Source organism: Leptonychotes weddellii, chromosome 13 (assembly GCF_054177405.1).
Source record: "Leptonychotes weddellii isolate Sample4059 chromosome 13, ASM5417740v2, whole genome shotgun sequence".
Taxonomy (NCBI): domain Eukaryota; kingdom Metazoa; phylum Chordata; class Mammalia; order Carnivora; family Phocidae; genus Leptonychotes; species Leptonychotes weddellii.
The window spans coordinates 22,855,216-22,874,535 of NC_138381.1; the positions used below are offsets into that span (position 1 = coordinate 22,855,216).

Genomic DNA, 19,320 nt, shown 5'->3' on the forward strand with positions numbered 1-19,320 from the left:
TTTTATAGCTACTGTTCAAGTCATTTGCTGTAATCCTTACAAAGTGTTGTGTAATGCAATTTATGACCAAAGCTCCCTGATAGTTACAAAATTACTTGTTTTTAATGGGTAATAAGTGAAAAATGAATTATTTCTGAAAAAAGGATGACTAATGAATTATAAGAATTTGTTCTGTGGGTTCTGCTTATTAGTACTCTCAAGTCAGAGAAAAAAAAACAGAATTTTTTTTAAGTGAAAGAATAAGAAAACTAAATAATTGTGTTTGGTTCTAGTGAGTTGTTTTTTTTTTTTTTAAAGATTTTATTTATTTATTTGACAGAGAGAGAGACAGCTCCTAGGGAGGTAACACAAGCAAGGGAGAGTGGGAGAGGGAGAAGCAGGCTTCCCGCCGAGCAGGGAGCCCGATGCGGGGCTCGATCCCAGGACCCCGGGATCATGACCTGAGCCGAAGGCAGACGCTTAACGACTGAGCCACCCAGGCGCCCCTGTTCTAGTGAGTTTTAAAGAGATGTTCTTAGTTGAGCATACACATCCCAAAAGCTTCTGAAAATTTTAAGGTGATAAAAGACTTTTTAAAGAAACCAGAGTCCACTGTAATTCCTTACACATAGGAAAACTGGTTCATTTGGAGGAACAAAACTACTTTCTTTTTGGTGGCTTTCATTTCTGGGGCAAGTTGGAAAAAGCAGTGATTGGCACACATGTAATCACACTGAGGATGTTGGTGAGCACCTGGCCATGCTCGTTAAAGTTCCTTTGTACTGCTTTGTTGGTGTTAGAGGACTCGAGGCCGTGCAAGCCTGGTTCTGTGGAGAACATGAATACTGTTCATGCCTATCAGTGAACTGGGGGTAATTAATTAACGAATGTAACAGTTTTTGTTTTCCTGGCAATTCAGCACATCCAGCTTCTTTACAGGATTCTTGCCTGAGAGCTCTGAGGGCAGCAGGAAGTACCTTAGGCACTGCATGATAATTGGAAGCAACCTAAACCATTTTGAAAACTTCTAAGTAGTCTTCAACCCAAGCACAGCTAAATGCATGAATGTGGACAGATATTTCAGGGGATTTCCTAATCTCTGACCGATACGGTGCCGATCACTAGACTGTGAAGATCACTACCAGTATACTCCTCTTTAAAAAACCAAACATACAAAAACCCCAAGATTAAAAAATGATAAATTATAGGCTAATTATTTGTGTCCAGAAAGGGTCTGTGCTCATCAAAAAGATTTCTCCCGTGCTCTTTCAAATAGAAATGACCTTGTTACATTTAAAATAAGGAAACAGTAGGGGCACCTGGGTGGCTCAGTCGGTTAAGCCGCTGCCTTCAGCTCAGGTCATGGTCCCAGGGTCCTGGGATCGAGCCCCGCATCGGGCTCCCTGCTCGGCGGGGAGCCTGCTTCTCCCTCTGCCTCTGCCTGCCTCTCTGCCTACTTGTTCTCTCTCTCTCTCTGTCAAATATATAAATAAAATCTTTAAAAAGTAAATAAATAAATAAAATAAGGCAACAGTTTTTTTGAAAAGCAATTAAAGTCAGTTTTCCTTTGGCATTGGGGAAGTTAAACCTGACCTGTGTTTGTTATCAAATTATATTATTGCTCACTAGTCTTACAGTGAGATGAAAGGAGCATGTCTTATACCCATTTTCAGAAGTATTTTGAGTCATAAGAATAATAGTAACTGGTTCCTGGTCATACATTGTATGTAGAATGTAATCAAGGTTCCATTTATTAATAAAGCCACCCCTCCTTTTCTTGCTTTTTTAACTGTGAGCAATATCATATATAGATGACTACATAAACTATAGATGTGTACTTTAAAAGAATAATAATAAAGTGAGTATCCATGCAGTCACTATTCAGATCAAGAAATGGAACATTGCCAACAGCCCAAAAGTCCCTAGAAATAAAAACACTGTCCTGACTTTGGAGGTGACTGTCTTATTCTTCATAATTTTACATCCGTGTGTATATTCCCAAACAATATGGTTTTCCATTTTTTAACTTTTCGTAAAGGAATCATGCAGTTTATTTTTCTTTGCACCTTTCTTTTTTCATTCAACGTTAATTATGAGACGTTTTTTGTTGTTACATGAAGATTGTTCCTTTCCACCAGTGTATTAGTATTAGGTTGTGTAAATAGTCTGTGGTTTATTCATTCTACTATTGGTAGACATTCAGATTATTTCCAGTTTTAAGCTACTAAAAAAAAGTTCCCATGCTATCTTGTATACAAATATGTGTATATATTTTAATCTCTCATTTTTAGTCCTTTGCTGTGTTTTCTGTTTATATCCCCCCATAGCACCTAGTACAGTACACTGCCTTGCACAGTATAGCTACTCATCAAATATTATTGAATGAATTAAGACAGTGTGGTTGAAAATCAGCTTGAGAACACCTGCTTCTGGGTATCATGGACTAAGACCCCACCACACGACACCCCCTACAGAAACCGCTCTAAAGCCTAGACAAATAATACAAAATACGGCTGTATTGAAGGCACTGGAGAGTGAATAGAAACAAGCAGACTCCCATGGGAGTTCTTGCTCATTTAGAGGAGGGAGCTTGGAAGCTATATACATGTTTCCATGTCATTGGCTTTTAGCCTGGGGCTAAGCACTGTCCATGTAGTTTACTCCGTGGTGGTGAGGGGCTCACATGGAAAAACTTAGTTTTTCTGGCCTGAGGAACCACGGAAGTGAAGCTGGGAAAGCATGAGTGCTGAGGAGAGTAAAGGAATCCCAGAAGGGAAAGAGCACGAGCAGGGATCCCCAAACGGTGTCCGGTGTCTGTCCCCATCTCTGAGTGATCCCTGAACCATATGTGGGAAACAGAGCAGCTCAGCCAAAAACCAGAAGTCTGAAAGAAGACCAGACTTGCCACCCTGAAGAAAGAGAAGAGTGAACAGATGCAGGAAGCCTCTAGTGGAGACTGTGCTTCACTTGGAGGATGGGAAATAACAAACTTAACCTCCTGTCTCTGAGGCTTTTAGCCTGGGGCTAATTGTAGTCCATGGCACACACAGCAGAAATGGGGTGCGTGGGCAAAGTTGTAACCTTTCTGGCCTGCAGAACAGAAAAGAGAAGCAGAGAATCTATGAAGTCTGAAAATAGTGGAGGAATCCCAAGAGAAAAGAAATCAGAGAAGGGATCCTAAACTGCATCTACCCACACCTCTGACTAAACTTTGAACCGCACATCTATAGACCAGACTTTAAGCAGCTGAGCTAAAGAAAAAGTTCTGAACGAGAGACCAGAGCTGCTATGTAAAATACAGAGTTTGCAGCTCAAACCCAGACAAGAATCTCCACAACTTAATATTATTCAGGATGCAATCCAAAATTTCCCGACATGCAAGGAACCAAGAAAATGGAACACGTTCTCTACATAAAAGAAAATCAATTGAATTCAACCCCAAGATGAACCAGATGTTGGAACTAACAGACAAGGATCTTAAAGCAGTTAGTAAAAGTCTCCTCAATGTTTTCATTGCATAAAACATGTTTTCAATGCATGAAAGTCTCAGCAGAGAGATGAGAAGTCTCAGCCGAGAAATAGAAACAATAAAAAAGAACCAAGTGGAAAAAAGACAGAAATTTGCAAATATAAGATGCTAACATAAGCAGAATAAACACAGAGAATCCCACATCAAGGCACACTATCATCAGAAGTACTGAAAGCCAGTGATAAGGACCAAAAGGAAAATGGCATAGTACATAGGGGAGCATAACAATCAATTAACAGATCACTTCTGGTCAGGAACTGTAGAGTCTTGAAGAGAATGGAACAAAAATCTTTAAAGTATGAAAGAAAAACAGTTGTCAACTCAGGATTCTATATCCAGTGACAAGACCATTCAAGAATGAAAATAAGACACCATCAAGTGTAAGAAAACCAAGAGGACTTGTTGCCAGCACACTTGCATTATAAAAAATGCTAAGGAAGTTCTTTAGGCCAAATGGAAATGATCCCAGATGGAAACTCAGATTTTTGGAAAAGAATGAGTATTTACCAGAGTGGTAGATGTCTGGGTAAATGCCAATTATAGCATAAAGGATAGGAGAGGATGGATATGGTCCTATAGGATGTTCTGTATTTTACGTGAAGTAGTGAACTATTATCTATGTTGGCTGTGATAAGTTAAAGATGTATATTGCAATCCCTAGGGCAGCCACTATAAAAATAATACAAAAATGAATGGCTAAAAAGCCAACAGAAAGAACAGAAATCTAAAAAATATTCAGATGATTCTCCCCTCCCCCACAAGGCAGGAAAGGAGGACCAAAGGAACAAAACAGAGGACTCAAATAGAAAACGGGAAATAAGGTGGTGGACCCAAACCCAGTCACAGCAATAATTATATAAAATGTTCATTCACTAGGGGCGCCTGGGTGGCTCAGTCATTAAGCGTCTGCCTTCGGCTCAGGTCATGATCCCAGGGTCCTGGGATCGAGCCCTGCATCAGGCTCCCTGCTCTGTGTTCCCTCTCTCGCTCCCTGCTCTTGTGTTCCCTCTCTCGCTGTCTCTCTCTCTCTCTCTGTCAAATAAATAAAATAAAATCTTAAAAAAAAAAAAAAGTTCATTCACTAAACACTCATTAAAAGGCAGGGAATGTCAGAGTGAATAAAATAAGACCCCGCTATATACTGTCTGCAAACGAAGTGCTTTAACTTTAAAGACATAGATAGGTTGAAAGCAGATGATGGAAGAAAAAAGAGGTGCCATGCAAATAGGAAGCATAAAAAGGTTAAAATGACTGTTAATATCAGATAATAACAGATTTCACACTAATACCTTGGATGAAAGAGGGGATATTTCATAATGGTCAAAAGGACAGTTCAACAGGAGGACATAAGTAATTGTAGGCGTATAGGGACCAGTAACAGAGCATCAAAATCATGCAGCAGGAAACTGGCAGAATTAAAGGGAGAAAAAGACGTTTCTGCTGTTGTTGTCAGAGATTTTAACATTCCTCTCTCAGCACTTAGTAGAACAACTAGATAAAAAAGAATCAACGAAGACATGGGAGATCTGGAAAATCTCTGACTTGATTAGTATTCATAGAATATCTCACCTAACAGTGGAAGAATTCACATTCTTTTTGAATGCACATGGCACATTTAGACTGAGATAGACCATATTCTGAGCCATGGAACAAGTCTCAATAATTGTAAAAACACTAGAATCATCCAAGTTAAATGCGATTATTATAAATTAATAAAATATGGGGCGCCTGGGTGGCCCAGTCAGTTAAGCATCTCACTCTTGGTTTCGGCTCAGGTCATGATCTCAGGGTCATGGAATCCAGCTTTGGGCTCCACGCTTAGTGCAGAGTCTGCTTAGGACTCTCCCTCTCCCCCCACCCCACATGCTCTCTCTCTGTGTGTCAAATAAATCTTTAAAAAAAGACAAAAAGTGGGGCGCCTGGGTGGCTCAGTTGGTTAAGCGACTGCCTTCGGCTCAGGTCATGATCCTGGAGTCCCGGGATCGAGTCCCGCATCGGGCTCCCTGCTCAGTGGAGAGCCTGCTTCTGCCTCTCTCTCTGCCTGCCTCTCTGCCTACTTGTGCTTTCTCTCTGTGTGTCAAATAAATAAATAAAATCTTAAAAAAAAAAAAAAAAGACAAAAAGAAATTAAAAAAAAAACATGCTAGAAAAGGCAAAATTGTGACCAAAAGCAGATCATGGCTGCCTTGGGCCAAGGGTAAGTGCAAAGGGGCAAGAGAGGGCTTCTTAGTGTGAGGGAATTCGACTATATCGTCACTGTGGTGATGGTTACAGAAACGTATCCAAATAGCAAAATTTATCAAATTGAACACTGAAATTAGCGAATGTCATTGTATGATAATCTCAATAAACAAACAAAAAGGAAACATCAGTTTGGTCATTCTCACCTAATAGATGCCAGAGTTCAATTCAGAAATTTAACCGGAAGGGCACCTGGCTGGCTCAGTAGGGAGTGTGTGATTCCTTGATCTCCGGGTTATAAGTTTGAGCCCCACGTTGGGGGTAAGGATTACTTAAAATCTTTAAGAAACAAAACAAAACAAAAAACCAAAAATTTAACTGGAGACCAGAAAAACATTGCCAAGAGGGAAAAGTACTTTTGTGAAGCTCCCTGGCTGTGCAGGGTACCATGTGTTTCACCACTTGAGCAAAGAGCTAATTGATGGTTGGATCATTTGGGAAAAAGGAGCTTTACAGGCTGCAGTCCTATGGAGGACTCGAGAGCATTCTTTCTCTGTGTCCCTTCTCACACAGCCCAGAGCTCGTCCTTGTACCAGAATAAAAGCAATTTAATACCTGCCCTCGAAAACCGAGCTTCTTTAGGTGCAACAAGAAAAAGATTTTCCATCTAAGCATCTCATCTGCCAAAAAATTCTCAGGACTGGCCGCAGTGGTGTGTTGTGTGGTATCCATAGCCTGTCTGTGGCGCTCCTGGGGAGAATTCTGGGAGTAACTGAAACCACATTGATTCAGCACGTCTGCAGATTGTTTGAAAGCAGAATGTACAACTCACTTCTTCCCAGGTGTCTTCGGGATGGGAACATGCTATACTTTATATTGTTCCTACATTTTGATATGCTAAATCTTCATATAAAAGATAAAAGGGCTCCTGAAAACTCGTTTTGTGTGGCCGATAGTCTCAAACCCTAGACAACACAGTGCTCGTTATTACATTGGGGTGGTAAATTACTTGAACATTACAATATGATGTTTTACCAGAACACATTTCAGTAGTTTACTTCTGGCATAATCTCTGTAGCATGGAGAGTAAAGCAAAAGTAGGAAAATAATTTATAGTGTCATCTAGAACTAGAAAGGCATGGCAGTTTTTCTTAATGTGTCTTCCAGACTCAAAAACATCATAACACTTTTCATATGATGGCAGCTATATTCGTATTTATATTTATACATACGTGCTTGTGTGTATCTGTTTGTGTATTCACTCATCCAAATGTAGACACACACACACAGACAGGAAGATCATTCCCCAAAATGAAAACATTTACTTACTTTGAGTAGTAAGATTAAGTGTGGGTTGGGTTTATTTGTCTGCTTGCTTGCTGAAAATTCATGTGGATATTGTTCTGCTTCTGTGGTAACGGGGTGCTCCTGCTAACACATTTCTGCCATTGCTCTATCAAAATGATGGATAAACATTACCATAGCCTCAACATAGGAAAATATGTGTTAGCAAGCTTTTAAATGTGTGGGGTTTAAACTCTTCCCATGTTATATCAGATCCTTACTGTAAACTAGCCAGAATGTTTCCCAGCAGAAAATAATAATTATGTCTTCCACTGGAAAGAGCACTTCATAAAACTTTTTTTCTATAAAAGAGAGTAGACATTCTTTTGATCCCTCTGCTTCCCCACCTCAAAACTTAAACTACCATTCCTTCTTTCCAAGACTCACAGTAGTAAATGTTTTGAATTCTCAGTGTTGGAAAAATCCTGACATTTTATAGCTTACCCACTCCCGCCATCATCAAAACGTGGATGAAATTTCCGATCTATAGTTTAGCTCATCGTACCCATTGCCAGGTTCCCAAGTAAGGATCTAGAAATGTGTTTTCTTTTTGACCCTGTCATCGACTCTCTGTTTATCTTTCACTGAATCTGTGCTTACAAGTCCTCAGCTATATAGTGGTTATATTTGTTCACTTTAGCTACACTCACATTTCTGAGTGACTCTGATCCTTGGATGAAAGTCTGAGGAGAGGCATACAGAATAGTGGGAGTGGGAAAGGACCCCACATTTCAGACTTGGTCTGCCCCCGGCACGCTCAGCTCTCAGAGGGGCGAGTGCTGTGATTCATGTACACTAAGAACCTTGAAGGAGGGAAAAGCACACTGAGAGAGGTTTCCTTGGCTCCTCCTCCTGAGTGCCTCACATTCCCAACCGTCCAGACTCTGGGATCTTGGATCCTCATTCATCGTCTAGCTGACAGAAAGCATGCTGGCCGCCCTTCTCCAGCACGGAGGCAGAAGTTGAAGCAACAGAGTTTTAGTTGGTGAGCATCTGAGGGAAATCCTGTCCTGTCTGCCTCCCCGTCCTCCCCGCCAATGCTCAGGACTTTTCCACAGCAGTCTCAGCATTCCCGCTCCATAAGCCTTCCCCCTCCCCTGAGCCCGTCCCATCAAGCTTCTGAACTGGAGAGGGTCTGAAAGCAGCCCCATTCAGAAGAAAACAGAATAACATTTTAGTTCTTTTGGAACTTACTGTATAAGAAACCCATGTGCTTTGCAGAATACTTACAAGAAACTGTTCTTGAGATTAATTAAAGGCCTCAGATGTGCTTTTGGCTATTAAATACAGTAGTCATCTGTAGCTCTGTTCTACAAAGCACTGACGATTAACCTTTAAATAACTCTTTTCATGTTATGAACCAGACTAATGCTCCCACCACAGGTAATGAGCCCTATTTTTAAATTAAACCTTTCAGTTTTTCCAGTTTTGCTTATTTTCTGAATTTAGAAGTACCATGCACAGTTATTTTACACGTAGATAATTAAAATTTGAAGTTGTTCAGAAACCCAATATTTAGAAATTTATCTTTTACTCTTGATTTATAAACTGTGGTGACCAAAAGAGACCTGGTGTGAAAGTGGCCATCTTTTCCAATTCACGTGACCGATCAGGGTCACAACTTAGATGGTTTTTAAATAACCTAGGAAACTCCCATTCCCTTCATTCTCTCCTTTCTGTTACCAAATTATTTGACCTAAATCAAGCCGACTTAGTACTGATTCGCTGCAAGTGAATGCATAGACTTCTCTCCGTAGCCTGGGTGTGGAGACAGCCCAGCTCACTGTCACCAAGAATCTACAATTGAAGTCAAAGAAAGAATGTATCTTGTGGTCCCAAAACCATGGAAAAAGAGAAAAAACTAGGGATTAAATGGTTAAAGAAGAAGCTAAAGGGCCCGTTGGCTTTCCCTCTTTCCTTATTTTATGCATTATTCTTGGTGGATGGAATTAACGTTCCCCTGCCTGTAAACCCCCAGCATTTCCTTGTCGAGGCTGTGACGAGTATTTGCAAGGGTGGGGCTAATCAGCTCCAGGTTTCCTCGCTGCCAGGCCAAGCCTGCAAGCCTCTTGAAAGCTCACTAGTTTCAGATTTTGTTTGCTTTATTTTTTATAATTAAGGGCCTCAAGCCATTATTTAGGTTTTTTTTTTTTCCCTTCTTCTGCCTTCAAGTGTTCATTTGACTATTTTAAAATATATAGGGTAATTTTGTGTGTTTTCTAACGAAGGCCAAATTAGATACTTTAAATGTCAGGTTAACCTTTGACAAAAATTTACTTGAATTCAGCGAGTATATCTTAAAATATATGCTTTGACCAATTCTGAATTAATGTGAAGAAGCGTTGAGATTTTTTAAAAATTTTAAGTATAAATACAGCATATATGGTTATATTTATGAGACTTGCCTTTGGTTTTACTTAAACATACAGGTATTTATTTCATTTCAGGCTTAGAAGGTAAATGGCCTTGTGATTAATTAGGCTACTTACATTTCAGGTAAACTTGTTTCGGTACTTTGAAGTACTTTCTGTCTTTCGTAACTTCCCTCCGATTGACTTTCTACATGTGACTCCTTTTTATCTGAGCATTTGTCTGTTTTTAGACACTGCATTCCCCCAAATCTGAATCTAAACTGGATGCTGAGGGTGTTTTGGTTTGGGTTGTAGGAGGGGGGGTTAAGTGTAAATGATGAAGACCATTAAACCTGCTGTTCTAAAATAATTTTAATAGGCCTGTGTTTCCAGACCTACAGGTTAAAAAGGCCAGTATAATAGGGGGGAGAGGGGGTGATACCATAGCAGCAGCATTTCTTAAAGGGATACCACATGTTTGTGCTGGCCTCTCCCTCGTGCCTCGGTCAGCTGGGAATGGAGTCTGGCAGCTGCCCTGTTTGCATGGGGCCGGCTGGCTCAGCAGTGATAAGCAATAGACAGGCTGGCTCCTTCAAGGAGTCTTTCAGTAAAGGCTGAGCTCTCAGCAGTTCCGAAACTCACTGGCCGACTTTCCCCTATGGACCATTCATTTATCAGGAAATGAAATTGGTTACAGGGTTTCTCACATTGCCAAACCTCACTGACGAAATCCGATTTCTTCCAGAGTTCAGGAGGAGCATTAACTCTTTATTAGTGTCCAGTACTTCGTGGCTCAGGCCGTGGGGACTCCCATCAGTACCAGGGTCTGAGGAACCCCACAGGGAAGGGGCTGCTGGAGGGAGAGCGCTTATATCTATGGAAGTAGCCGCTAGACCGTGCAGGGGGCCGGGGGGCTACTTCCATAAATAAAAAAAGATGACTCTGGGGGACGGGATTGTTGTATTTTGCACGTTACCTTCGTCTTTCAAACCAAAGTGTCAGTTTCACAGGACTGGTTTTTTTCCATTTTCAAAAATGAAGGCCTTTACACATGATATGAGTCACCTTATTGGCAGCATAACCTTGTAACTTAGACCAGAGATCATTGTTTAAATTTTGTGAAACTGTAAGGAACCCAAATAAAGAGAAGGATGTAGCTCTGTGGCAGAGATGTTTGGGTAAGTGAAGGTTAAATTATTACAAAGTATATAATCTAGTTCATATGTTTAAGGAGCGGAACTAGGCTAAATTATCTCAAATATTCTGACGTCCTGAATCATTTCATTTTGTACAACAAAATCTGACTAGCGGGGCGTTCGGTCGTGGGCCAGTCTGTTCAGTGCAGCGTTCGGCTGCGACCTCCTGTGTTTGGAATTCGCAGGCCCAGAGGTAATGCACGGAATTCATGTGGCAGTTATTACGGCGGGGGAAGTGGCTGCTGGCTAATTGATAGCGGGAGCAGTTAGAAACAGCCTTGTTTAATTTTCAGTAGTTCCTATGACAAGATGCTGTAAATGAGACCCTTCGCAGTCTTGCCATTATTGTCTTTCTCTCCCTGTCACTAAATGGGAGATATTTAACGTATACGCTTGATAATATTTAGGAGTGAAGTCCTTAGACTCTTTTTTGCCCCTCTTTGCAGATGCTCTTCATTTAACTTTTATTTTAGGCCCCGAAGTTAGTAAAAACTCAATACCAGTGAGCACTTTTCCCTTTGACAGGCATAGCTCTTATTTGCTAAAAATATATTGAAAGTCACAAAGCCAACCCTTAGCCTCTGCTGGCTGGTAGCTGTGCTCATAATCTGAACCCCAAAGAGAGACACTGGTTCCATAAAGGATAAATGAGTGAATGGTTTTCTCTCTTCATCACTCGGAGATAAGCTTTTGTGAATTTGAGTTACATTTAGAGCATTGTGGCCATGGTTTCAATTGTATCCCAGAATGTTACACAGACTGAAGTGGGTGGTTACTTTTAGTCAGGGGTGATCTCCATTCAGTTTTAGTGTGTTTATAGCAAAAGACCATATTTGGGGGAATGAAAGCACAGTCTGTCTTTAAAAATGTGCATTAGAGGAATTTCAGCAAAGAGAGCATTCAAATAGTATGTCCAGTTCTTTTTTCGTATCTAATGATTCCTGCCATTAAATATCAGTCTTTTTTTTTTTTTTTAAGATTTTATTTATTTATTTGACAGGTAGAGACATAGCGAGAGAGGGAACACAAGCAGGGGGAGTGGGAGAGGGAGAAGCAGGCTTCCCGCCGAGCAGGGAGCCCGATGCGGGGCTCGATCCCAGGACCCTGGATCATGACCTGAGCCAAAGGCAGATGCTTAACGACTGAGCCACCCAGGCGCCCCTAAATATCAGTCTTATCAAATTTGTGCATTCAGCATTCTTCCTGTTGATACAGAGTTGAGAAATAATGCCAGGTAGGCACTGTAAAAGATTTGCCTTCATCTCTGGCCATCTGTGGCCCAGCCCTAAGCTATAGGATCTGAAAATGAAAAATCGGTGAGTATTTTAGTCCTTTGTACATGTTCTTTCCATTCCCTCACGTAGCCTCTCCCTGTTAACAGACCCCTTTGAAGAAAAACAGCAAATCCAATGTTGAGGGTTTTTCAGATCAGGATAGAGTGGGGTACAAGGAACCATGTGGGCTCTTGATCATTATATTTATTTATGGCTCCTACAGTCCTTGGACCTCTGAGTCCTTGAATAAATATCTCCGACATCCAGTGGCTAGCATTCCTCTTTACAAAGCTACTATTTGCAATAGGGATTTTCTTGCCTTTTGTGTATGTGTTCGACTAGTATTGATTGAGCAACTCCTCCGCACTCTGCTAGCGGTTGTCCCTTAAAGAGGCTTCCTGTATAGGGCGCCTGGGTGGCTCAGTCGGTTAAGCGACTGCCTTCGGCTCAGGTCATGATCCTGGAGTCCCTGGATCGAGCCCCGCATTGGGCTCCCTGCTCGGCGGGGAGTCTGCTTCTCCCTCTGACCCTCCTCCCTCTCATGCCCTCTGTCTCTCATTCTCTCTCTCTCAAATAAATAAATAAAATCTTTAAAAAAAAAAAAAAAAGGCTTCCTGTATAGGCGGGCAGTTTCTAAAGTAGCATTCGAAGAAACAACTTCCTCTATACTGTTCCTTTTTTAAATAAGGAATTGTGGGACGCCTAGGTGGCTCAGTCGCTTAAGTGGCTGCCTTCTGCTCAGGTCATGATCCCTGGGTCCTGGAATCGAGTCCTGGGTCAGGCTCCCTGCTCAGCGGGGAGCCTGTTTCTCCCTCTCCTCCCCACTCGTGCTCTCTGGCGCTATCTTTGTGTGTCTCTCTCTCTCAAATAAATAAATAAAATCTTTAAAAAATAATAAATAAATAAATAAGGAATCGTAAGTAAATGGCAAACTGCTTGAACCCCTCAGGATTTTAAGATACCTTGATTTCCCGGAGTGTGGAAATGATAAATGGCTGTGGACCAAATACAGTGCCCTGAGGCACATAAATGGAGAGGCAGGTAGGAACGGTAGGCCTTCAGGGCACGTCAGACCTGTGCAGTCTTGCAGGTTACTCAACCCTTACCGTGCAGTGTCTCACCTCAAGGATGGGTCTGTCTTATAACTTTGACCTACCTCCTGAGGTAGCTGGGGAAATTAAGAGACAATAAATACAGGGTTCCTAGCACAGAGTAAGCTCTCAGTAATCGTTAGCCAATGTTGTTTTCCCGCTTATCCACCAACCTCACTTCTCTAGAACAAAACCAAGAACTGGGACAATAAGTGCTAAACAACCAAAGTCGGTGGCTCAACGTCCTTGCCATGCACTCCGTCACTAGGAGACGGCTGTGAGCCCCTTACTCACAGCCTGAGACGTCTTGCTCGACACACCCTCACCAACCGTAGCTCTCTGCTTCCCATGTTCAGTCACGGATTGGGAACTACAGCTCCAGAGAACTGCAGTCAGCACGTACATTAGCGGGAGTGAGGACGAAGGGTCCTTGTCCTGGTTCAACGAAGGAAGGAACAGAGAACAACACATGTGAATTGTACTTTTTGGTGTCTTTTAAGAACTTTTATGTACAATTCATGAAAAGGTATAAGAAGAAGTTGCACATCTGTAGAGGTTATGACCCTGAAGAAAAGCCGGGGCCTTTCTAGGACACTGAGCTGATGCCATCTCTGTCCTTAAGGATCTTAAGGTCTCATCTTTCCGAACAGCAAGTGAATGACCTCAGCCCAAGGCTCAATCGCTAGTTTGAACTCTCAAAACAGATCAGTTCCTGAGTGATCATAGTTAACTCATTGGTTGGTTTGACATTTTAGTTTGGAGGGAATTATAGGAAGATACTTTTTAAATGGTAATTTGGAATTATGACTTGATTTATACTAATTTACAGTTTATTCACTATTTTTTGTACTCACATCAGTAGCTCTGGCAGTACTAAGTTATTTAATTCACCTGTCATTCCATCTAGAAAGTTCTGTGTTGTGAAGTAAGGCTGAGCCAGGTTTCCCAGCTCTGAAGCTCTGGTCTTTCCATAACCAACTTCTTGTACTACTTCTTTTGTTGTGGGCCCGGGTCTCCTCAGGATACATGCTATTCTCAGGATACAGAAGCTGAAAACTCGCTATTAACGGATTTTCCCCTGATTTCAGGATTTTTCAAGAGACACTTTAGTGTATGTACTTATGAAAAGACATATCAATTCCATGAAGATGTATTCATCTTCACCATTAGAGTTGACCTGACTCCATTTCACAAGTGTAGCACTTTCCAGTCCAATAAAACAGATGGTTTGGAATGCAATCACTCCTGGAGAGGAAATAGGAGAAGCCACTTCCTTGTTTTAAATTTTCCACTCTTATCCTCAGCAGCGGAGCGCACATGTGTTATTGAAGGTCTAACAAAGGCAGCCAAGTGCCAGGGCTTCTAGTTCATTTCTTCGGTGGTTTTGATTTGTCCTTCACATCTCCCCTCCAGGAGCCTAGGCTAACAAAATCTGTGTTAAGCAATGCTTTCTGGAGTTCATTCATTTATCATGAACGGCATCAAGCATTGAAGTCTCAGGGTTTGTGGGAAATTTTGTTGTTTAAAGAAAGCTACAGAGGAACCAGGCATGAGCTTCCCTCATTCATAAGGAAGTGGCCAAAAAAATGTTCCTTCTCTCAGCATCAGTTGCTAGAATAGAGAGATAAGAGAGAGTTTAGAAAACCCTGTTTCAGCCTTTTATTTTACGAATAGCGAAAGTGAAGAGAATTGACTCACTGCGCCTGGTCACAAGGCCAGCAGGGGCAGGTGCAGGCCCAGATCCAGGTTTCCTGACTCCGTGTTCACCACTGTTCACTTCTGCATTCACGGGGTGCCGTAACCCCCAGGATCAGGCTAAGCCATCCAGCAGAGAAGTCTCAAAAAAGCTTGCAAGTCCAACCATTAGTAGTAATTGGCCCTTTGCTGTTGTTTACATGGAAAGATGATGCCGTGACTTTTTGCTGGCTGTTGATGGTGTATTTGTGTTCATTCAAATAGTCTTTCCCTGACCTGCCCCTTTATGACCAATAGAATGTGAGGGCCACTTCTGGAGTCCTGTGTGGCCTGTGACAGTAACATCGCAGATCTTTCTAGGCCTTGGAAGGGTCACATCTCGGTGTCCTAGTACCATACATATTTTTAGAACTGTATTTTGGAGTTGTATTTGAATGCACATTTGTGACTAAGCACAATGTTTTTAATTGGCAGACTTTAATGTTTTTATTATGTTCTGTATCTTACTTGGCTGCAAGCTTCCTCTTCACCTGGCCGTTCAGGAGACAGAGTCTGCCCCCCGTGCGGCTGTAGGTGGCACGGATCGTTGTTAGAGGGTAACACTCACCCTTCCTTGTTCTCTAAACACAGCATGCATGCACATTCCCAGCCATGGCCTCTGCTCGTCTGCTCGGCCTGTGCTTCCCTCGGGGCCCAGCCAAGATCAGCTTCCTCTGCAAGGCATTCACATACCACCCTACCCCTTCCTGTGCCCTACCCCAGTTCCTAGCTGCTTAGTGCATCCTGCCTCCAGTGAGACTCACCTTCTTTCCTGTGTGCCCCTCTCCCCAGCTCCGTTCTGACACATGATGTCAAGGCCCTGCCGCCTTCCTTTCTATTATCCCTGACACTCCGCCTGGGACCCTGCATACAGTAGATGCGCGTTGCACGGTCGTTTCTTCATGGCACTGTGATGGTACAACTGTGACCGGAGTACAGGAGGCCATGCTGGCCAGGATGCACATATGACAGCCACAGTAGGCTTTAACAGTTTCCAGTGAGGGTTTGATAGAGGGGCAGGATCAGGGATACGAAAAGCAACAGACCAGGGCAGGTGTGATTGTTGGAAGTCTTAAAAAAAAAAAAAGCTACATTGTACAAACAGTAGAAAAGTGTTTGGCCTGTCCACTAAAGTTGAACACATGCACGCTCTGCTCTACTCCTCAGTGTGCACCTGACCCAAGTGTGTGCCCCTATGTGCCAGGAAGTACGTACGGAAATGTCCATTGCATCCTTGTTCGTAATAGTGAAACCCTGGACAGAACCCAGTCCATCCGCAGTTGAATTAATTAATAAATTATGGTACATTCAAACAATAGAGGCCTGTGTAGCAATGCAAATGAGTGAACCACCACAAACCCAGTGTGCATGAAACTCATGAGTATAATGCTAAATGAAAGAATCCAGGTATAACATAGTAACTATAATTCCATTAATACGAAGTTCAAGGAAAGGCAAAACTCAACTGTAGTGTTAAGGAATTCAAATATAGGTGGTACGATTATAAAAAAGAGCAAGGAAGTGATTACCATAAATGTCAGGATAGTGGTAATCAGGGAGGCTGTGGAAGTGTTCTTACAGACCCGAGTGGTGGTGACATGAATGCCTGCCTTACACTGATTTCATCGTCATGTATTTGTGCTCGTGAACTTTTCTGCATGTGTGCTGTACTTTACAATAGAAAAGGCCAGGGGCACCTGGGTGACTCAGTCTTCGGCTCAGGTCATGATCCCAGGGTCCTGGGATCGAGCCCCACGTCTGGTTCCCTGCTCCGTGGGAGCCTGTTTCTCCCTCTCCCTTTGCCTGCTGCTCCCCCTGCTTGTGCTCTCCCTCTCTCAAATAAATAAATAAAATGTTAAAAGGCCAAAAAAGTGTGGGAGTCCATGAAGACTCCTTTATTTATTTTTTATTTTTATTTTTTAAAGATTTTATTTATTCATTTGAGACACAGAGATACAGAGAGAGAGAGAGAGCATGAGCAGGGGGGGAGACAGAGGGAGAGGGAGAAGAAGGCTCCCTTCTGAGCCAGGAGCCCAGCGTGGGGCTTGATCCCAGGACCCTGGAATCATGACCTGAGCTGAAGGCAGAACCTTAACCATCTGAGCCATCCAGGCGCCCCGAAGACTCCTTTATTTAAAAAATGAATGAAGTATATATGGTAAGTGATGAATTGTTAAGGAGATTTCAATGAAGGTAAAAATATTTTTTTCAGTATGTAAGATTCTTTGGTTCTGTTTGCACATGAAAATCAAATTATTCCTCCCATTTCTCCTCTCCTAAAATATGATCTATCCCCCTCCAAAAAAGGGCTAGAGGAGTATATTATCAAAATGTTTAATAGTTGTTATATTTGAATTGTGGAACAAATGATAACTTTTGAGTCCCTGTCTTAAAATTTTTCTTCAGTGAATAGTATATTTTATTTAACTATGAGACACATAATAGAAATTTAAAAAAAAAATTTTTTTTTTTAAAGATTTTATTTATTTATTTGACAGAGAGAGACACAGCGAAGAGAGGGAACACAAGCAGGGGGAGTGGGAGAGGGAGAAGCAGGCTTCCCACGGAGCAGGGAGCCCGATGCGGGGCTCGATCCCAGGACCCTGGGATCATGACCTGAGCCGAAGGCAGACGCTTAACGACTGAGCCACCCAGGCGCCCCCCAAAATTTTTTTAATTAAGGGAAAAAACACCCCGGATGCCTGGGTGGCCCAGTCAGTTGGACGTCCAAATCTTGATTCTAGCTCAGGTCTTGATCTCAGGGTCGTAAGTTCAGGCCCCGCATTGGGCTCCACTCTGGGCATGGAGTGTACTTAAAAACAAAAAACAAAAAAAAAAAAACAGCACACCCATTATAATTGCTACTATTTAAAAAAAATGTTGGTGAGAATGTGGAGAAATTGGAACCCTTGTGCACTGTTGGTAGGATAGTAAAATGGTCCAACCACTGTGGAAAATAGTTTGGAGGTTCCTCAAAAAACTTAAAATATAACTGTCATATGATCCAGCAATCCCACTTGTGGGATTGAAAAGAATTGAAAGCAGGGTCTTTTTTTTTTAATTTTTTTTTTTAATTTATTTATTCATGAGAGTCAGAGAGAGAGATAGAGAGAGGCAGCGGCAGAGGGAGAAGCAGGCTCCCCGCCTAGCAGGGAGCCCGATGCGGGACTCGATCCCAGGACCCTGGGATCGTGACCTGAGCCGAAGGCAGATGCTTAACCATCTGAGCCACCCATGCGTCCCGAAAGCAGGGTCTTGAAGAGATCTTTGCGCACCCTTGTTCCTAGCAGCACTATTCATAGTAGCCAGAAGGTGGTTGAATGAATAAACAAGATGTGGTACATACATGCAGTGGAATATTATTCAGCCTTAAAAAGGAAGGAAATCCTGTCCCGTGGTACAACAGAGATGAACTTTGAGGTCATCATGTGAAGTGAAATACGCCAGTCATAAAAAGATGATTTCATTTATGCGAGATATCTAAAGTAGATTCACAGAAACAGAAAATGTTAGTTGCCAGGAGTAAGGGGAAGGGGAGACTGTTAAGTGGGTACCGAGTTCCAATTTTGCAACATGAAGGAGTTCTTGAGATTTTTCACAACAATGTGAGTATACTAACACTGCTGAATTCTACCTTTAAAATTGGATAAGATGGTTAAGTGTTATGGTGTGTTTTTTAGGACTGTTATAAAAAAAAGAGAGAGGTGATCAAGGCAGTATGAGTTAGAGGAGGTTATGCTGATGAATGTATGGACTTCAGGGTTGATAGAGGTGATGGTTTTAATGCAAATGGGAGTGGGAAAATCGATGATATCTCCGCTTTCTCTCAAATAAAGGCCCAAGGCCTGTGTGGGTGTTTTAGTGATAATGCTGCACAAAGAATCCGAGCCAGGGCTTTGAGATTTGAGTGAGCACTTTCAGACAGTTTGTATTCTTGAGTTCTTCTCTCGGCTCTAGCAATGGATTAGCTAAACAAGTAGTTTTAAGTACACCTTAAATAGTTCAGTACTTTCAGAAATAAGACTGTAGCTAATTTAAATTCTTCCAAGTAAAAATTTTGAGAACATAATGTGTTTGTAGCTTAACAACCCATAGGGATTGGGCATCTGTGTTGTTAAGAGTCAATATTTAGTTGTGACTTTAGATTAATACTAGATATATAATAAGCAACCAAGGAGTTGAATTTGCAAAACAGCATTTGAAAGTAAAGAAACTACAATTTTGAACATGGGAAAAATTAAAACTAGATTTATTTCAATTACAGATTTAGAAGTCTAAAAAGGAAAAAAGTATATTTAGAACACAGTGTCCCAGAAGATTTATTAATAGAACTTAATACACTCTTGCTGGAGATCTCAAATACATGTCAGCCTCTCTGTGCATAAGCGGAAAGGCCAAGAATTCCCTTGTTATCAGTCTGGTAGAGATTTGTATTGTTTTTAATATTCAAGTAGGATTTAATCAGATAGATCATAGCTGAAAATTCAGAGTGGCCTTCAGAAAGTGAATGTAAAATTTCTTACTGTTAACAGTTTCTTTAGGGAATGTGAAATATAGATTTTGCTATCGAGAGCCTCACAAAAGTTGGAATTATGTATTTTATAGAAATTTTTGCATGTTTATTTTCAAAGGCACTTTCTT

At 41.7% G+C, this 19,320-nt stretch overlaps 1 protein-coding gene and 1 long non-coding RNA gene across 3 annotated transcripts in view; one reads left to right on the forward strand and one right to left on the reverse strand.

Annotated features, from left to right (window-relative positions):
• The window catches only part of DYM (dymeclin), a 286,329-nt gene that overhangs the window by 247,037 nt on the left and 19,972 nt on the right, over window positions 1–19,320 (forward strand). The window lies entirely within an intron of this gene.
• LOC145716747 (uncharacterized) overlaps window positions 1–19,320 on the reverse strand; it is a 75,302-nt gene that overhangs the window by 42,235 nt on the left and 13,747 nt on the right. For both annotated transcript variants that reach the window (XR_014139595.1, XR_014139594.1), the window contains exon 2: window positions 7,019–7,142. This is a non-coding gene — a long non-coding RNA (uncharacterized LOC145716747). The remainder of the gene's footprint in view (window positions 1–7,018; window positions 7,143–19,320) is intronic.